The 21,417-nt window shown below is 37.5% G+C and overlaps 1 protein-coding gene and 1 pseudogene across 1 annotated transcript in view; one reads left to right on the forward strand and one right to left on the reverse strand.

The window, feature by feature from the left end:
* The window catches only part of Znf804b (zinc finger protein 804B), a 524,634-nt gene that overhangs the window by 270,342 nt on the left and 232,875 nt on the right, over positions 1–21,417 (reverse strand). The window lies entirely within an intron of this gene.
* The window catches only part of LOC114687193, a 213,127-nt pseudogene continuing 192,303 nt past the window's right edge, over positions 594–21,417 (forward strand).

Below are 21,417 nucleotides of genomic sequence, written 5' to 3' on the forward strand. Positions count from 1 at the left end.
GAAAGAATTAATTTTAGAAAGCATTTGAAAAAACGACTTTTTCTTCCATAGTAAATCTCATTGTTCATTTGATCAAATACCTAACCATAAGCAAGAAAATGGCTTTGTATTGGGTCACAGTTCGAGGCAATAAATTCCATCACAAGAAGGAAGGCACGGTAACAGGAACATGGGTTAGTTATTGAAATTGTGTCAGCATTCAGGTAGCTGGGAACCAACAGGAAGGCCTGGCTATAAAACTTAAGGTCTTCCTCTTCCCAGGGACATGCTGATGTTCAGTGGCCATGCTACCATTGGGGCCATTCTGATCTAGGTGACATGGAATGCCAACTAGGGCCACAATGACATCCGGCCTGGGCTGCTGCCATGGACCACATCTGGGTCCATGATCCAACTGCAGCAGTGGGGGTCTGTGTTCGTGTCTGTGGCTCATGTTGCCACCAAGAGTCATACGGATGTCAGAGGTCTGAGCCACCACCTAGGATCATCTTAGTCCAAGGGATGTGCCTCTGCCATGGCCATACAGATGTGAGTGGCCTGCACTGCTACCTGGGGCCATGGTGTCATCTGGGCTTGCCCTGTAGCCAAGGGCCATGTCTGGGTCCATGGCCCTGCAGCAGCTGCAGTTTGTATTCTTGTCCATGATTCTTGTTACCATGGAAGGCAGTGAGGATGGGAATGCAGAGTTGTTCCGACCCTTCACTGGCTGCAGCAGTAGGGAGAACAGGCCCTGCCCCTCACCAACTGCAGCACTCAGGAAAGTGGGCCCTGTACCTTCCCAGGGCAGCACAATAGACCTCATCCTGCTGGCAAGCACTCAGGTGAGCAGGCTCAGAGGTCATGAGACTGGGACAGCTAACCCCACTGTCTGTCACATGGTGGTGTGGGGCAGGGAGAGAGAGATACGCCCCTCACCCCTAGAAGCAGGAAAGACTGGTCAAGGGGTCACAAGAGTGGAAGAGCTGATTCTGCCCTTGACCAGTGGCAGCATTCAGAAGAGCAGGTTCTGCATCTTACCTGCACAGCACAGTAGAGTTGACCTAGTTGTGGGGGGTGAGGAAGGTAGGGGGTGGAGGGGTGAGGGGGGTGTACAAGTAAGCTGACCTGAGGGCACGAGAGCAGCAGAGCTGACCCCCACTCCCCTTACTCCGTATGCTTCCTATAGCACACTGGAGAGTGGGCCCTGCGCCTTGCCTGGACAAAACAGTAGAGTTTGGGCACTGGTAGTATGAGTGCAGGTGAGCCAGACTCAAGGGCATGAGAGCAGGAGAACTGGCCCCTGTCCCTTACTGCCTGCTGCATTAGGAGAGCAACCCAGGGCAGTGCTGGAGAGCTTTCCCAGATAGGGATAATGAGGGAAAGCTAGCAGGCTGACCAACCCAGCTACCACCCAGGCCCACAACCAGGGCTGGGTAGCCAACTCCAACATCTACTTCATCTATCAACTGCAAGAGCATGTGAAGGGGCAGGACCTACAGATCCAAAACTGCAGGATCTGTACAACACAGGACAACAACAGGATATCCAAGAGGAGTCACACTGAGGGCCCAGGACTAACAGTGTAGCAAAAGCCAGATGCCTTGAACCAGACCAATGATTCATAACAATGAACACTTACACGTAACCATGTATGGACAAAAGGGTACACTGCACTGCATGACTCACTGGGCCACATTACAGCTTCCCCAATAAGACTGTTTGTTGTTTGGTTGGTTGTTTGTTTCTTTGGTTGATTGGTTTTTGGTTTTTCTTTTAAGTTTTATTCTGTTTTGATGGGGGATGGTGCAAGGGCAGAGGACAGATGTGAGAAGATGAGATGAGTGGGATTGGGGTACATGATGTATACCTCACAAAGAATCAATAAAAAGTTTTATTTTATATAAAGATAGAAAACTAAGGGTCTTCCTTCAGTGACCCATAACCTTCAGCCAGGCTCTACCTCCTTCCTAAAGTTTCCATAATCTAACACAACACCACAGGCTGAAGACCAAGTGTTTATACCCAGGTGCCCCTAGAAGACAGTTTACATTCAAACTACAACACTTGTCTCATTTTATTTCTTTTCTAACCACTGTCTCATTTATTCATCAATATTCTCTGTTCTTCTCTCTCTCTCTCTCTCTCTCTCTCTCTCTCTCTCTCTCTCTCTCTCTCTGGATATATATATATATATATATCCATGATGGCCAAGTGTCATTAACAATAGCTACATATTTTTGTCCTTATCCAGTAATTAGTAAAACAAGTCATAGAATTCTCAACAAAGAACCCTCATTTCTTCATTTATCTTTGGGACAGAATCAAATGGATAGGTCAGTGTCTAGCTAACAATTCTGGCCCTCTCTCAAATGCTCTGACTACACTCACTGTACTGGAAGCCAAAGGAGACATTTTAGATGGATTATTAGTCTGATTAAGTAGTTACAGAACACAGTATCTCATGGGTCTTGGTGCCTCTTGTAATTCTTCACTGTGAAAGCAGGTAGACAGAGTAAAACTGGATTCCTGTAAACAACTTTGAACTAAAAAGATATGGTTATAACTTTTTAATATTATATTTTATAATATTAAATGACAAGTTAACATAATTATAAAAATATAATAAAACAAACCAAAATAATAAGAATAAAAATTAAGGTACTAGCCTGACAATTACCAATCTTAAATATTTGAATTCCATTTCATAAGGGAAGGAATACTATAAAAAAAATAGTGACCTCATCCTAGCAGACACTAATACCATCCATCAGGAGACCATAAGGAGCTCACACTCATTTGCTTAGTGACTCATATAAAAATAAAATATTACTTAGTTATATCTCTCTATTGTAAGTCTATCAGCTATATTCCATGCCTGTCTTCTCTTAATTTCTCTCAATTCATAGCTAATTTAAAAATATCTTTCTCTGGGCCGGGCGTTGGTGGCGCACGCCTTTAGTCCCAGCACTCGGGAGGCAGAGGCAGGTGGATCTCTGTGAGTTCGAGGCCAGCCTGGGCTACCAAGTGAGCTCCAGGAAATGCGCAAAGCTACACAGAGAAACCCTGTCTCGAAAAAAACCAAAAAAAAAAAGAAAGAAAAAAAAAATATCTTTCTCTGATGAATCATATTACTCTCAAGACACTATACTAAAATAACTGTATTTTGACAGTATAAAAACTTCTAGACTTTTATTTTGAAACTATAAAAAACTTTTCCTTGTTATTAACATACTTCTGATCAAGATAACAGAAGGCCCCCACACCCCAAGGAACACAACAATCATTTTATAGAAGAAACATATTCTAGGGTGGGACTTTCAAAGGTATAAATTTTATATGACTTTTTAACAATCTTAGACTTGAAAGCCACAATAATTTAAGCTCCCTAATGATATACAAAAAAAAACCCAGCCCTAAAATGAAGGAAGTTTATAACATGTAACCCTTTATATTATAGCAGGTTGCTACTTTCACTGTTTGTGTAGAGAAATATAAGGCACAGAAAACTTTGCTCTTCTGGAGCAGACCCAAACAACCCTTATTAAATGTTGTTGTGTGATACGATTTCTGTAAGCAAGTGTTGCCCAACTAGTGTAGAAAATTCTTAGATTTCCCTGTTCTATGGTGAGTTTAGGAAGCCTCCCTGCTTTGTGAATGTTTGGAGGCACCATCTCCACATTTGCTGTGTGCTGGGTGACTTTGTATTTGATTAATGCTGTCCTGAAGTGTTAAATGCAAATACTGACCACACAATTTCTAGCTCTGGCTCTATCCCTTACAGGCTGTGAATCCTAAAGCAAAACCCTTTGGCTACTCTGAGCTCTAATATGAGTTTAAATTAGAAAATAAATATTAACACACTTTTAAATTGCATTGCTCTGTGATGTTTCTATTATTTCCTCCTATTATTCATTAGCTGCACAAAAGGAAATGACAGCATTGTGCTGAACAAAATAAATGAGACACAGAAAGACAAATTTCATGTGGGACATAGACTTTTAATAGATAATCAAATTATAAATAGAGATAGATAGATAATAGACGAGAGAGAGAGAGAGAGAGAGAGAGAGAGAGAGAGAGAGAGAATGAAAGCAACTGTGAGGCTAGAGGAATTAATGGGAATAATATGAGAAGGAAGGAGAAAAAGTGAGACCAGGGGATGAATATAACTAAATATGAAATGCCTTCGTGAAACCAATCACTATGATAAGTGAGTAGGGGATTTTAGTCTAACTGGTAAGAACTATGTGTCTGTACAAACACATAAGAAATAATAAAAAGTGAGCATAAGCCTAATGTAAGAATTTGGTAATAGATCTGGCACTGTGGACAAATTAGGGGAATGAGCTTCAATCAAAATTGTGTTAAGGAATTAAAAGGAAGTCTTCCTCTTGGTATTTAGGAACATGTATTAATGTTGTATACTTGGGCTACTGCAACGAAATACCACAGATTTAGAAATAATTTGTTTCTTATATTTCTGGAGGCTGGAGTTTAAGATCAAGGAGCCATCAGATTCAATATTAGGTATCCTTCCTTTTGTCTCACAGATAGAACCTTTCCACTTGTGTTTTTACATGGGTCAGGGATAAAGCATCTCTCATATGGTAAATAACTCCATTCATGAGGCATCAGGCCTCCAGGTCTAACCACTTCTATACTTCTTAAAATCCATTACATTTGGGGTCAGAATTTGAATGTGTGAATTGGTCTTGAAGGGCTGATATTTTACAAATATCACTTATGTCTGAACTGTCAACCTTCCAATATAAGGTAGTACATGATATTTGCTCCTATAAAGCCACTTTTCATAAAATTTAAGTTTTCAAGTTTCAAAAAGAACACATGTATATATCTACTCTCAAATATATGTATTTCTCTCAGGGATATCTTTCAATGACAGGTTAGAAGGCTGATGTGAACAGAGCAGAACATGGAAAGTCAGAACAGGAGCTCTAGAGAAGAGGGCAATGAGACACTGGTTTTAAGAAAGGAGAAATGGGAAAACAGAGAGGGGTAATTTAATCGGGAACAGAAAAGGAGGGAAATACAGAGGGAAAAGGTGGATGGATAAACAACACTAGGGATATTTGAAAAGGCATAAGAAAACAAATTAATTTCTGTTTACTTAAAAATACATACGTGTGTGTCTTTGTCTTTGTCTGTGTGTATGTGTTTGTGTGTCTGTGTGTGTATTAATGAAGTTATCACACTTAAGGAGACATTGCTCCCAAAAAGCCATAGACTAAGAAAATCTCCAGTGCTTGTCATGGGAAACATCCTTCTGAATTGTTGGCCAGGGGAGTCCGAAAGACTCCTCAAATAATATATAGTATTGCCGCTGCCCTTTTTTGCATCCTAGAACTTTAAGATAAGATCTTGTTGGTAAAGACCCTACACACTTAGGACACAGGACTTGTAGAAATTCAGCTGTAAATGGCTAAGACACTCTCTCCCTGAGGACTAATTCTCACGATACGTGAAGGTGCTGTGCAAGTTGTCAGGGGAGAGACGTTGAAGGATGTCCCTATTACTGAAGCCACCACTCATTACAGACACGGGACTCAAGGAAATTACCTGGATCTAATAAAAAATCTCCTCTTTGATGACTGGATTTCACAGTAACAAAACTGCTTTACAAGCTGCCACTGGAGGAAAGCCATCCACCAGTTTCTAGATATGGTGCTTAAGAACCACAGCAATGATCATCATGGCAAGACATCCCTAAAAGAACAACAGTGGAGCCTATCTATTGGGATTGACACACAGCTTTTTAATTGAACTTCAGGTACACTCAACAGGAGGAGTTCATGCCTAACAATCTACCCAAGACGAGTGAGACCATAGACCCCGAAGGAGAACCTATTACTGTCATCTTCTTAGACCAGTATGATTTCTAACTCCATCCATGGAGTTGTCCTTCCGTCAACAGATAAGTGTCTCTCACAATTTATCAAACAAGTCTCTTTTGGCAACAAATGGAGACAAGTACACAAATCCACATCTGGTCAAAATGTAGAAAACAACTGGCTGTGGAGCGCCAAACCCAACTGACAGGTGGACAATAAAACCCGACACCTAAAGCCCAGGGAACAATGCACAGGAGGGAGCAGAGTCTAAGAGACCAGGGCAGCTACAATGAGACAATACCTTCTATAAACAAAGACAGGGGAGCTATTCCCAGGAACTCTCAGCAGTATGACTGCCTGAGCAAACCCAGCATGGTTACCTTACCAGAGACAAGCCAACATGGATGTAGAAAATCCCAGGCTTTACCTCCTAGTTAAAGAGCTAAATGCATTTAATAGCTCCTAAGAAGACATTTTTGTCATTTCCAGAGACAAGTCCCTGGTAGGTTACCCAATCCCTAGTATTTACATACTTGGGATGTATATACCAACAATAATAAATAGATTCACCTGGTTATATCCATATATACAAATATGTGTGTGTGCAACAATAATAATTACAAAAGAAGAGATCATAAACTTGAGAGGAAATGGGAAATACACAGGAGTAGTTGCAGGGGATATATGGAGGGAAATAAATGGTATAAATATAGTAGTATCATGAAATAAAAACAAAAACAATAACAAAACCAATTAAAAGCTATTTGTAATTATTCCCACCTTCCATAATTCTAAAGATAATATGTAGTCCCATTTTTCTCCTTCATCTCCTAAACTAAAAAGGAATAAGTATGCCATTTAGGGACTTGCTATATTTATATTTACAGAACAAAAAACAATTTAGGACAAACAAACAAAAAGAGGTAACAACAGTTTGCTGGTGAAGGAGCAAAGTTGTGAGGAGTATTACAGGTTATCAATAGACTGGTGGTAGTAGAAAGGAAGAATTTCATCAGTGGAGTCTGGCAGGAGTACTTCCTTCTGTCTTTAAACTCTATAGCTAATGACTTTGAGCTGTTTGTTATAACTTTGATTCTTAGGCTTCATTCTTTTGATGTAACTTCAATTATTGCCTCTGAAGCTGTGCTGTCATATAAAGCAGTAGATTAAGGATTTCTAAGAGTAGTTCTCACCTAAGCAGTGCAGTGTTTCAAGTACCAGCATCACAGAAGTTTACCTCAACAGAAATCCCAGAGCTGTGAAGGGCTTAATACCTTGGGCATTTGTTAATGTAACCTGAATGTACCAGCTAGAATCACAAAAGCTAAAGTCAATAACTTACTCCGTGTGCATAATCTTTATTTTATGTTTATATTTATAATTTATTTATTTTATATTTTAAATACAGGATAACCTCCAGCTTTGACCTTGTGACTTTGCTTACAGCAGACTTCACAACAAACAAATGAACATCACAATGGCCACTGTGATACACGCTAACGAATGCAATGCAGTGCTCCTGTGCCCTGGCACTCAAAGCTCCCCTCCAGTGGGAGTCCCTGTAAAGCAGATAATAGACTCTGCTTAACAGATAAGCCATTTTATATTTACTTTGATCATTGTCTGTCAGGAGATGTTCAAATTTAGAGCAGCTTTTGTGGTAGAAAGAATGCTGCTTCAGAGTGACATCCAGCGAAGGGGATAAAAGAGGAGATATGACCAAGGATGATATTAATAAAACTGTGACGATGGTATCTTAGTAATTCAGGTATGAGCAGTGAGGGTCTGAACATGACAACAGAGTTCATATTGGCTTAATAGAAGAGAGAGTTTTCAGAAGCCTGATACATAAGAAGTAGCAAGGAACGTTAAGCAGGTGAATTTTCAGTTAAAGTGCTTGCCTCACAAGGGAGTAGAAGGACTGGAGTTCAGAAACACAGAACTGGCAAATGATTGATGGTCATGGCAGCAGCCTATAATTCCAACCTCAGAAGACAGAGACAGGGGATACCCAAAGCAGCAGACTACTCTCAACAAAAAGCTCTGGGTTTGATTGAGAGACAATACATCAAAGAATAAGGGGAAAGAGTAGTGGAGGAAGATTGCAGACATCGGGACTCCACATGCAGGCATACAGATATGTGTGGTCACCCACACACATACAGTTGCTCTACACATATCTGAATGAATGTGCACACACATATGCATATCCTAGGCATAAATACACATAAAAATAAGAAAAAATAGTAAGAAACTAATGACTTTGTAACATACACAGAAAGGCTAGGAAATATTTTATAAATGCAAATATTATAGCCTGGGACATAAAAGAGTGGTGACCCCACTGATCATTTTGTTTAAGTTAGAATAGTCTTAGTTCAAACTTCATATTTGTTGTCATATATTTATATACCTAAAAAGAGAAGAACCTGTAAAGTTATGCAAATTTTAAAAGTAGAAATGCCTTATAATTTAGATTCTGAGTTTGAAAAGAGAAAATAATAGATACACTAAAAATATTCACCATTGCACAAAGAAGCAAAAGTTGATGGAAGAACAGAGTAGTCATGGTTACCTGTATGCCATTGTCACATTGTGATTATACAATTCATTCCTATGAATAACACAATTATAGTCTAACATAATATAATCTTGCAACAAAAAAATATTAAAAATTTAAAAATGGCTAAATCAACAATACCAATGGGTTCAATATGTAAACTCATATTTCATATATATATATATAATTCAACAGTTCTCTTTGCATATCTTACTGTTATGATCATGTTTCCCTAAAAAATAATAACTAAATTGTTCATAGAATCACAGTTTATAAAGTATTAATTTTTCTGAAAAATGTGTACACAAATTCAGAAGAGAAAGAAAATGATTCACCCCTTTGTAAATAGGTCAGTCTTCTGATACTGAGCCCTGAAGTCATGATGGATGAGTTTCATCCATAGGTTGTTTAATTTTCATTGTTTTAATTTTCCCAATGTGCAACATCCTAGATTTTAACTGTATATTAGCAGGGCAAAGTTTGCCGGTCCTTCTTCCCTTGAAAGTAAACCTTGACTTATTTTAATGTGCTTTTTGTTTCATTCAGTATTATAATTTCATGTTGAACTGAAAAATCCTCCTTCGTATTATTAGGTGTTTCATTGAACATTAAAGGCTGTATATGAAACTTCCTCTTTTAAGGGGTCATAGAAATTTCTCTTCATGGAACTGAAATGGAAAGATAGCAAGGGTGGCCTCTATCTTATGTTTAAATGTGCTTGGTATAAATGAATTGGTATAGGAGAGGTATGAATTTTCACCTACACAATTGATATACTGGCTATGGCAAGTTAAATAACCAATCTCAGTCTGTGGTAAAAGGAGCAGTCTAATACATGAGAAGGCTAGAAACACTCAAACCTTTAATTTTGTCTTTGAATATCAGCATTAGATTCCACTTTGATTCTAGCATTCAGTTTCTAGGAAACCACTTAATTTCTTTGTGCCTTATTTTCTTCATCAATAAATGAAGAGTTGATACTAATTCTGCTACTTAAAACATCACAATTGGAACTAATTCTCTTAATTCTCTGTGCTTTTTCCTTAGCTCTTCAGTCTCAAGGAACATCCAGAAAGTCAAACGTGATATGCACTCACTTATAAGTGGCTATTAACTGTTAAGTAAAGGATAATTACGTGACACCTGTAGACCCAAAGTGGCTAAGTAACAAGCAAGGCTCCAGTGGGGTCACACGATCTCCGTGGGGAGGCAACATAGAACAGACTTTGCAGATGAACTGGGGCAAGTGCGGATGGGAATAGTAGGGAATAAGTTGAGGAGGAAGGGACGGAGGGAGAGAATCTAGGGAGAGACTACTGGGATAAAGGATCATTGAGGGAGTATTTTGGAAACTTACTGCAGTGGATACTTTTTGGAATCTATGAGGGTGACCATAATGAGGACTCCTAGTAATGGAGGATTTAGACCCTGAACCCACCCTCTTCTGTAACCAGGCAAGGCTTCCAGTTGTAGAACTGGGGCACCAACCCAGCCACAAAACCTTTAATTTACAGTTATCTTCTGCCTGCAGGATGTGCTAGGGCAATGGAGACTCAGAGTTTGTGGGAGTGTCAAACTCGTCTAACTCGAAGCCCAAGCCACTAGGGGAAGGCCATGCCTGGACAGTGTTGGGATGGCTAGGAACTGGAAACTGAATGGCCAGAGACCCAGAATGGAACCAAGAAACTGGGGGCGAGGGGATGACAATGAAATGATTCCTAATGATAATAATATTTTGCTATACTCATAGATCGGTGCTTAGCCCAATCAATATCAGAGAGGCTTCCTCCAGCAGCTGATGGGAGTAGATGCTGAGACCTGAGAACCCAGGAGAAGACTGGGAAGAAGGATTGTATGAACCAGAGGGGTCAAGGACACCAAGAGAACATAGCCCACAGCATCAGCTAAACAGGGCTCACAGGAGCTCACAGAGACTGAAGGGGCAACCACAGAGCCTACATGGGTCTGAGCTAGGTCCTCTGCATATATGCTATGGTTGTGTAGCTTGGGGTTTTTTGTGACTCCTAACAGTGGGAGTAGGGATATTTCTGACTCTTTTGCCTGCTCGTGGTGTAAAATTCAGCTACATCATGGGATTCACTTTCTCCTGCTAGGTTTCTTCTTCTAGCCTTGATATAAGGGTTTATGCCTAGTATTATGGCATATTGGCCTGCCTTGTTTGGTTGATAACCTGGAAGGCCTGCTCTTTTCTGAAGGGAAGAGGAGGAGCTGTGGATCTGTGGGAGAGAGGTGAGAGGGACTCGGAAGAGTGGAGGGAGAGGAGGCTGTAGTCGGTATGTATTGTATTAGAGAAGAATAAATAAAAAGAAAAAGCAAAGCAAAGCAAAGAAAGTTTTCCAGTATCAGTTCTCTGTAGATTTACCTTGTCCTTAACAATGTTTGCAAAATCCCAGACCACAAACTTTCCTATGGAGGATTTTTGAGCCTAACAAAATAAATTATTTTCTTCCAATATTTACAGTATCTAGTAAAACAAATAAAGCTATTATTTTGACTTTCTGCAATCAAAAGTCTGGCCTAAATCTATAGTGTCTTATTTCCATATTCTGATATGATTCTTCCATCTTACTATACCCTGAAGAAGATGACATATCTCCAAAAATCATATCAAATCCCCTGTGTGGTGCTATGGCCCCAAACATGAGCAATTACTGTGCAAACAAAATCGAAATCCATCTAGCAGTACATCAGCTCATTGTGAACCTTGCCCTCTGCAGTTAGGTGAGTATTTTGAAAAACAAAATTACACAATAGTAATATGAAAACAAATTTATCAGGTAACAATGGCAGGTACCTCAAGTCACTCTCCCTCCTTCGTCATTATACTGAATTCACATTTAAGAATAGAATTGGCCTTAGTGTCAGCGTAGACTCAAATCATTTGAATGGTTGAGTTGTAGCAGTTATGGCTACATTCACCTCTGCTGTTACTAGTTGGTGTCCCAGTCCCATATTTGCTTCACATCCCCCCACCCTTTTTTTTTTAACTGTATCATCTACTGTTCACAGAGCCAGCCTGCTGGCACTTTATAAATTGCAAAATCTATTGCTGATTTGGCTTCCTGAATACTGCAACAGGACTTTAAATCTATGAAAGACAACAACAATTAGAGGCTAAGAATGCTGTACTTGGAGGCAAATGCTATGGTAGTTCTAATAAGCAATACCATTTGTGTCTTTACTTTTGTCATCTGCAAAGTGTTCATATGAAAACCTCTCTAGTCAAATGGTTACATGTTTTTAACAAAGGACCTGGGATGTAAATAAAGTAAATGTTCAACACTAAAGGAAATAAGATGAATGCAAAAACTAACTGCAGAAGAATATGAGCTATAAAATATGAGCTGTCATAAGTGGTTTTCTGAAAGACAATTTGTCAGGAGGTATGCATGATCTCAATAAATACATGCATATTTTCTATTTCACTAAACATATAAGCACTACTCTCACACGGCTTGATTTATCTATAAACTGCACTTTCATGTCTCTCATGTACTATTGAAATTATATAAATTTAAATACACAGCTGTATTTTGGGGAGCTGTCATGGTTTGGATTTAAGTGGTGGAAATGGAAGTTATAATTTTCATCACACACTTTTTAAATATTTGTTTTATTATTTTAAATTGTGTATATGTATTTGAGTCTGTGCGTGGTTATATGCATATAAACACTTGAGCCCAAAAAAATTTAAGGAACCATCCATCATTCTGTTTTCCATAGTTCTGCATTTGTCTTTCTTTTGACAACTGTTCCTCTCACAACTGTGAGTTGGATTTCAGGGTGGTGGTTTTGATTTGCATTTCACTGATGATTGTATACCTGAAATGTGCACACAATGTAGTCGTTTATATGTCTTCTTTCCATTTTTCCATAGCTAATGTGTTAATTCCTTTTCTGTGATAAAGCCTCATGATCCCAAGATCAATTTATAGACAAAAGGGCTTATTTCTGCTTATTGTTCTGGAGAGATCAGAGACCATCATGGTAGGGAAGCATGACCACATGCCTCAGGCATGATATCAGAAGAAGAAAGCTGAGAGCTGGCATCTTCAAATGCAAGAACAGAGCACAGCTAGAATAGAAAGTGGGACTAAAAACACTAAAGGTCAACACCCACTGATGTACTTCCTGTGCAAGGGTCCACCTCCTAAAGGTTCAGAAAAGTTTCTAAACAGCACCATAAACCTGGAACAAATGTTCACATACTGAGCTTATGAAGCACATTTTTCATTCAAATCACCATATTTAGAAAGCAATCCCAGAGCAATCCTAGATCGTCTTTGAAGGCATTTAGATCTTTTGTCCATCTCTAAACTTCTAAACTACATTTGTTTTGTTTTATTTTGTTTTTCAATTGAGTTTCTTTGACTTGAGTATTAACCTTATTATTATTATTATTAATTAGTTTAAACATTTTCTTCACTTCTATAATGTGCCTCATTGTTCTGTGGATTATCTCCTGTCCTGTACAAGGCAATACCATTATTTTGTCTTTGCTATTGTAGACTTGCCTTTTCAGTAAGACCCACAAAAACTTAGATATGTCCATCTTCAATTCTTAGTTTGCACTAAAGCAGTTGGTTGTTGTGTTCAGTGACACAGTCATCTTCTGTCTGTTTGTAACAGTTTGTAACAGTGTTTCATGCAAAGGGGGGCTCTATTCTTTTTGTCAGTGACAACAAGGGTTTATTTGATAGCTTCACTAATTGGTCCATGCCTGGAGTTAGCTGACAAATGAAACTTAGAAGAGTAGATATGCATCTGTTAACATGTCCCAGTAGCACATTTGCATAAAGACGGCTTGAGAAACACACATCTAAGAGAAGAGATGTGACTTGCACAAAGCCAGTGGGCTGCATTACAGTTGAGATCATCTGGGCTCCTATCTAACCACTTTACACTAAAATGTTGCTGTTTCCTTTACATTACAGGTAAGAATGGGAAATAACTCACAGACTTGAAGTAGTAAGGATGTTCTCTCTACTGAGTAAGAATTTGAATGGCATATAGAAGTTGGTCACTGCCTCCTGTCATTCCTACTTTGTGTGTATCTAGGATATGTGAGATCCAAATAGAAATATGCTTCTCTTTTATTTCTCTCCAAACTATGGAAGTACATGTTATATCAAACAGATAATTCATGAAGTATCTTCTCAGTCCTAAGGAGGGCAGAATGAATCATAACATCCTTTCCAGTGCTCCAGGAAGAATTAATTTCAGACTTTTGCTTTGTACTTACTTGCTAATTATTGGCTAATGATAGAAGTTGAAACCTGTGTAAAACTAATTCATATTGTGTATTTTAGGATCATAGAATTTGCCATTTAGACCTTTGTAAAACAAATAAATATAACTCTTTGAAACAAATTACTTTCACGTCACCTCTCCAGTCCATTTCTTTGTGGATTTCCATTATTGTACATTGATTACGAGTCCCTTGTATTTACAAACAATTATATTGCATATTGGTGAAGAGTGTCAGCAATGCAGCTGTCCTTAAATTAGACACTTTATGTATTTGAGGATATAAATGACTTTGTAGACAGAATGCTTCGAGTTCAGGAAACTGCTCCTGCCTTTTGCTTCATTTGTGTACATCTGAAGAAGAAAATATCTCAAAGTCAAGTAGGATAATTCAAAAGGTATTGATCACTACTGGTGTAGTTCTTGATACTCTATGACTCTCTTCCTATAGAGCCTGAATATGTTAAAGGGTCTTCTAAAGAATTATCTAGAACTTTTGATCCTTCCTTAATAAATAATGAATTTCTCTCCTATAGTTAAGTAAGTGATGGGAATATTGAATAACCTAGGGATTTCTGACTTTATGCATTAAGTAAAATAGATGCTTTACTGATGCACTTTAATGGAACATAAAACAAAGAATCCAGTTGTTAACAAATGTTCAAAGGCACTAACTAGGCTAAGTATAATATTAATGTGTTGAAAACATCTGGAATAAATGTTTTATTTAGTAAGTTGCAAGCTTCCCTGTATATATCCTTTTGTAAACAGGCTCTTGGTATAAAGGAAAATATTCTTCTGCACTGATTCAACCCTCAACCCCCTGCTCAACATAAAATGCTGATTTTATTTTTAAGCAAAGTTTCCTATTAAAAATCAACTATATAAATTATAAATCAATAAAATACTGGTTATAATTATTCTTTTAACAATTAAAGAATAATTATTACAAATTACTGAATTAATCAAAACAGAAAAAAACTACAAACATTTTTGAAAAGTTTATTTTAAGTATAAATTGTGGTGATACTGTGTTCTTAAAAATATTGTATACCCTAATAAACTTATCTGGGGTCAGAGAACAGAACAGCCACTAGATATAGAGGTCAGAAAATGGTGGCACACACGCCTTTAATCCTATCACTTGGGAGGCAGAGATTCATCTGGATCTCTATGAATTTAAAGCCACACTGGAAAACAGCCAGGCATGGTGACTCACGCCTTTAATCCCAGAAAGTGATGGCAGAAAGCCGAAAGGTATATAAGGCTTGAGGACCAGGAACTAGAGCAGGCTAAGCTTTTAGGCTTTTGAGCAGCAGTTCAGCTGAGATCTATTTGGGTGAGGACTCAGTGGCTTCCTGTCTGAGGAAACAGGATCAGCTGAGGAATTGGTGAGGTGAGGAAGCTGTGGCTTGTTCTGCTTCTCTGATCTCCCAGGATCCACTCCAATAACTGGCATCAGGCTTGATTTTATTAATAAGACTTTTTAAGATTCATGCTACAACAAATTCACCTTTGTCTATAGTTATTCAATAATATAGTTTATAAATCTATTTAAAACAATTTTTTTAAAAATTCTAAGTGGAGGAATTTATTTTGTTCTCTTTAATCCTTAACATCTCATATCATATGCAAGTCTTCATGTTAAAATAAGGACATAAGACTATATCTATTGGTAGAAGACATTACAATACTATATTATAGAGTATGCATTTTCCATAAGAAATTTTATTTTAAATGTATCCTATAATCAATCTTCCAGCAACACATACCGGGTTCCCTGGAATGCCTTGCCCATTTCCAAAGCATAACCTTTTAGCTTTGTCATAAAAAATGATCTAAACCTTGTAACTTCCTCCTATCATATTACCCCCATTCAAGTCCTCTGCACTAGGCTGGAGAACCTAAGAGCATGAGAGCTAAGAAAGTGCATTTATGGCTTAATCTTAATAGGAGGTGATTACTTTGGACGGAGAAAATAACTCACAGTTTCCCACATTTTTTACTTAATGGTCAAACACATTTAATAAAATCTTGGTAATCTTGGTGTGAAAGCCTTTTACCCTGTTTCCCTGAGAAATGTTTTCAGCAGGCAGAGCTAATGTGACTCATTAAGGAAGGCGAACACTGTGCATTAGGGCTCAGTCTGTGTTCCTGTTTTTAGTCCAATTATCCCACACTGTAGGATGGGATGGAAAGACACTGTACTATCACCACTTCTACCCCATCCCCAACCATTATGGCTTTTATGTCTCTGTGACATTGCCTTCAGTTTCTCTAGGGTGTTTCATACCCTAAGGACCACAGGGAAGCTTCTTAAAAATCAGACTGCTGGCTCTTTCCTTCAGGAGTTATATTTGTTAGATTTAAGGTGGTTGCAATAACTTACTCTGTAGTAAGTATGTAGTGAATTTGTTTTTCCTTTATGACACAGTATCTCTAACACGCAGTTCAAACTGAACTCATACTAGCAAATCTTTCTGCCTTAGCCTTCCAAATGCTTAGATTAGATTGTGACCCCTACTCAGGAAAGTACTTCACTATGAACAAGTAACAGCTTGGAAATAATAGCTGCTTTTCTACCTACCTTATATTTTGAAGATGATTTCATACTCCACCCTGCTCTCAATCTAGAGAACACTCTTTTATGTATATACTTACATCATTATTCCTTCCTATCTGAGCACTCATGAGGCTGGCATCCATATGCTTTTATTATATCATTTCCAAATTTATTGAGAATCCTCTACATTTAAGGTTCCTTCCTGCAGTAACGGAGTCTTAGGTAGGATTATATGGATAGGGAGTAAATTGCAAATGAGAGAAGTACCTGCGAATAATAATATAGTTCTAAAGAATGTCAAGGGACAGGAAGTGAGAGTAATAAGGAAAAAACTAAGCAGAGAGGAACCACAAAGTGCTGGCCTGTGGCCTTACCCAGACGGCAAAGTGACCTATCCTAAGCAAGCCATCAGTGTTTAAGGGGCAGCTGATTCTTTCAAGGAGTAAGAAATACAAAGTACTAGATACATACAAGGACAACTGACATCTCAGATAAATATAAACACTAAAAATGCTTTAAGAGAAAGGCTGCTTGCATTCTGAAGAGAAAGAGGTCAGAAATATTTAAAACAATTAGGACCAATTTAATGTCAAATGACATTTATACTGAATTCTAAAAACTGTCCCAGATTTTGAGAGTTGAGATGAAACAGTATATTTTGGTCTGGAAAAATCAGTGACTGAAAGGACTGTGAATAATTGGAGTGAATTAAAAGAACACTTAGAATCAAAGCTGTTCCTGCCCATTTTCCCAAGTAGACGATTATTCTACACTACAAGATACAGGAGTAAGTTGGGACTTTCAGCACAGTACCCTGGTTGCTAAGGAAACAAAGACAGAATCAACAAATGGGACCTTATAAAATATACACCTTTTGTACTGCAGAGGAAATGGACAATGGAATGAAGAGGCAGCCCACGGAATGGGAATAAATATGACAAAGGAGTAGTGTTTAAAATATGCAAAGAACTAAAAAAAAACCCAAATATTAAGAAAAGAATTACCATATTTTTAAAGGCCAAAAAATTAAGCAAAGAAACTTCTCAAAAGATGAAATACAAATAGCTAACAAACACTTTGAAAAGTGTTCAACACACCAAGCCATCAAGAAATTGCAAATCAAACTACATTGAGAGTTTATCTCACCCACATTAGAATGCATATCATCAAAAATCAAGTGAAAACAAATGCTGGACAGGGGTGGGAGAAATTGAACACTAACACACTACAAAATGGTACGGTCACTATGAAAATCCGTCTGAGGGTTCCTAATAATTCCTAGTAATTCAGTCTATTTTGACTTCATATCATTGCAGATTCATGATACCTAGTTTTTACTTTGAATACATAAATAAGTATTTATTAAATATTTTGTTGTTCAGACTGTAGCAGTTTGGCCATTAGGAGGCATTTAGTTGGTTTCTGTATCACTGACCAATTCCCAACACTGGAGACTCTTGAGTACTCTCTTCCTCATTGTGGTATGCTCCAGGTATATCTCAAATATTCCCTAACTTTATCCCAGTTTCAAATATTTCTGAAAAGATTTCTAGTGTCCTTTATTACCAATGGTAATATAATCAAGATATAACAAAACATTGGGGTTTTTGTTTTGTTTTGTTGTTTTTGGTTTTTTTTGTTTGTTTGTTTCGAGACAGGATTTCTCTGTGTAGCTTTGCACCTTTCCTGGAACTCACTCTGTTAGTCCAGGCTGGCCTTGAACTCTCGGAGATCCACCTGGATCTGCCTCCCGAGTGCTGGAATTAAAGGCATGTGCCAGAACCGCCCGGTGAAACATTGTTTTCTAGACATAGCAGGGCAGTTTCATATATGAACTCATGTGGTTGTAAAAGCAAACACAAGGGCTGTGCCGGCTCAAGTCAGACAAAATTCTAGCATGGATAGGCTTTGAGTATGATAAAAATATATAAGATTACTAAGAGATTAATAAAAAACACACTTTCATGATTTAATCATGCAAACAAAGGCCAAACTTCTAAGTCTTCAACCCCACCCCACCCCCAAACCAAAGTGGACTAGAAGCTGTAATAAAATAATTCCCTGTGTTAGGCATACTTTCTCCTCAAGGTAAGCTATGGAATATATACCCTCCAATTCTTGGCTGTGCTTTTTTGCTATCTATGGAATGTTGCTGTAACTACTGTAAAAACTCTTGATGCTGTATACACACCAGAGAATCACAATGCTCTTTGCCTGTTTAGCATCAGCTCAAAACTGATGTGCAAAGCTCTTCCTGGTTGGCAAAGAATTCAGACAATAACTCTAAACTACTAACACTTCACATATCCAAGGGGAAAATAGTGCTTTGATATACCCCTGGTGATATTTTATTTTCACCTGACACCTCATTTGTCTGTGTTTGAATTCATACTTTCATGATATAGAGATTTCTTTCACTGTTCCTCTTTTATTGGTGATAAGGAGATTTTTACTATGGTCTTGTTATGCTGCACACATACTTTACTTAAAACACTAGTAAAATTGTTCTAATAATAAAATATAAGTATGAAAGGAGAAACAAATAATTCTTTCCAAATCCAACTTGCCAGTGTTTACTATGTTACTAACATGGCAATACAGAAGTGTGTTAGATTTTAAGTCACAGATAGACTAATTAATGGGTGAAGTTCATTTATTTCTAGTGTCTGGAATTCAGTTGAGAAGATACATCTTTAGACTTACGAGTATCTCAGAATGAAGTTGTGGATTCTATGCAAATGAAGTTTCCATGTGTGTACTCTTCACAAATCCAGCTTCCATGCATGTAAACTTTGCAAACCCAGTCTGCATGTACATACTCTGAGGTAGGAAGCCCCCCTGGGACTGCTGTGTTCAGGGCATGCTTGACTTTTTAATGGAAGAAGCAGGAAGGGACTTGGATGTGAAATAAGAGGCCACACAATTGTAACAGTAAAGCCTCTGAGGGACAAGTATTTATCTATGTGGAAAGAAGGAATGAACAGATGTGCCAAGGGATATCTTTGAAAGTGGATTTTGAACTGTTAATAGAGTCCAATTTAAGTTGCCACAAAATAAGAAAATATTATCATTATTTCAAGAACTGAGGTACTTGGAATTGAGCTGAAATACAAAAACATTTGATTTGTAGTTAGTATAGGAATACACCTTTACTGAAGTCTGTTCAGTTTTGAGTCAGTCCTTTTGAGTAGGATTAACTAGGTCTGAAGTAAGACTCAAAGGTCCAGGGTTAAATATTAGCATAGAAAAAAATGACAGAAATTGACAGGTCCATAAATGCTCTACAGTGAAGAAAATGTAGATTGCGTCTCGGGTGAGTGAAGGGTGAATTCCAGGAACACACACTATGTTAATTAGAAACCAGCTTTTGAGATAAATGGTCAAAATGACTAAATTATGGTAGCAAGTAAAAGAAAGCCCACTAAAAGAAAAGGCAAATTTAAGGCATGCTGGATCTTTTCTGTGTCTTGCATGCTTGCAACTTATTTTCATTGAATCCATGACCCATAGTATATTAGATAAACTACATTGTTCAGCATGTTGTTGGCAGTGAGCACATGACAAGTAGTTGACTTCTCTGGATAAAATACTAAATATAGTAAAAGCAAAGAAATATACTTGAATTTTACATGTTCTGTGGGAGTGGGAATCAAATAACTTTAAAAAAGTTGAGTCAGAATCATGAACTTTTATTAGCTCTAGCATGCCCTGAAGAGGCCAAAAGCATGAGAAGAAATAAATTATTTTGGAATGAACTAGACAAAAGTAAACAAAATTTAGACAACAGCTTGTCATGGTTAATTTGTTTGAATATTATATCAATTTGTTTTAGGAAATCAAAGCTTTTATTCTTTCCAGAAATTGCATATTCACTACTATAACTTTATAAAGGAAATGCCAATCCACTTAAGTAAGGGTATCATCACGTATTGAAGGAAGCTACTAATTACATGCCTACATGTTCCTAGAGATACATGTATATTGCCAAGAAATGATCTTTGTAAAATTGTTTTTTCTACTATCGTATGTGTATGATACATGTATGTGGGTGTGTTGATCCCATTGTGCATGTATAGTAGTCACATGGCAACTTTGTGGAGTCAGGGCTCTCCTTATTCTCATGGTTTCCACAGTCTGAATTCATATTATCAGGCTTGTGTAGCAAATGCTTTATCGCTCAAGGTGTCTTGCCAGCCCAAGAAAATTACATTCTGATTAAGAATATAGAAATGCATTGGGCAAGTGAAGCAAAGATTTTAAGTGATAACAAGACATATTAAACATAGTCTGAATGTTTAGGAAATGACAACACTGTCAATTTATTATGGAAAACACTGAGAAGAAGAGACTGGGAAGAGCAATTTATCTGGTTTGTTTTGTCTCAACCTTACTTTTTGCAGTTTACTTTTGAAGTTGCAATGTAATTTTAATATTCCCCCTTCCTGCCTTCAAACACTCCCATACCCCTCTTTTCTCTCTTTCAAATCCATAACCTATTTTTTATTAATTTCATGTTATCTGTATTAGTAAGACACAAAATATACTGATTAATCTCAAAAAGACATTGTTAAATATCAGAGATCATTTAAGATATTTAATTTTTTAGAAAAGTATATAAAAATTCAATGTTGTATAGCCAATAAATTTTTTCAAACAGAAAGTAAAAATTAACAAACTTGTAAAGGAAAAATCCACTTTTCTAATGTGAGATTTCAACTCTCATTATTCTGCTCAGCTTCTCTACTTTATTCCTTCAGTTAAAAGTAATAAATTCTTCCTGGGTCGCATGCTCAGCAATAGATGATCAACACAAAATGAACTCAAGGGCATTTTTGTAGACCTTTGACTCATATTGCTTTGTTTGGACATTTTTTTTTTTGTCTTACTGATCTTTTGCTTACATATTATAGTTTCCAATTTTGTGTTTTGTAGACAGTGTGTGTGTATCTGTGTGTTGTGTGCAAGTGAGTGTGTGTATGTAAACGTGTGTGTTTCTTGTGCTGTCTCTTTTTTTGTTTTATTTTGTTTGTTTGCTTTTTTATTGCTTATTTTATAAAAACAGAAAAAGAAATCATGAATTTGGGTGGCCGTGGAGGTGGGAGGATTTGGGAGGAGTGGAGGAAGGAGAAACCATAAAAAGAATATATTCCGTGAAAAATGTTTTTAATAAAAAATAATTTATAAGTAAGCAAATCCAA

This window comes from Peromyscus leucopus, chromosome 3, assembly GCF_004664715.2.
Source record: "Peromyscus leucopus breed LL Stock chromosome 3, UCI_PerLeu_2.1, whole genome shotgun sequence".
Lineage (NCBI taxonomy): Eukaryota > Metazoa > Chordata > Mammalia > Rodentia > Cricetidae > Peromyscus > Peromyscus leucopus.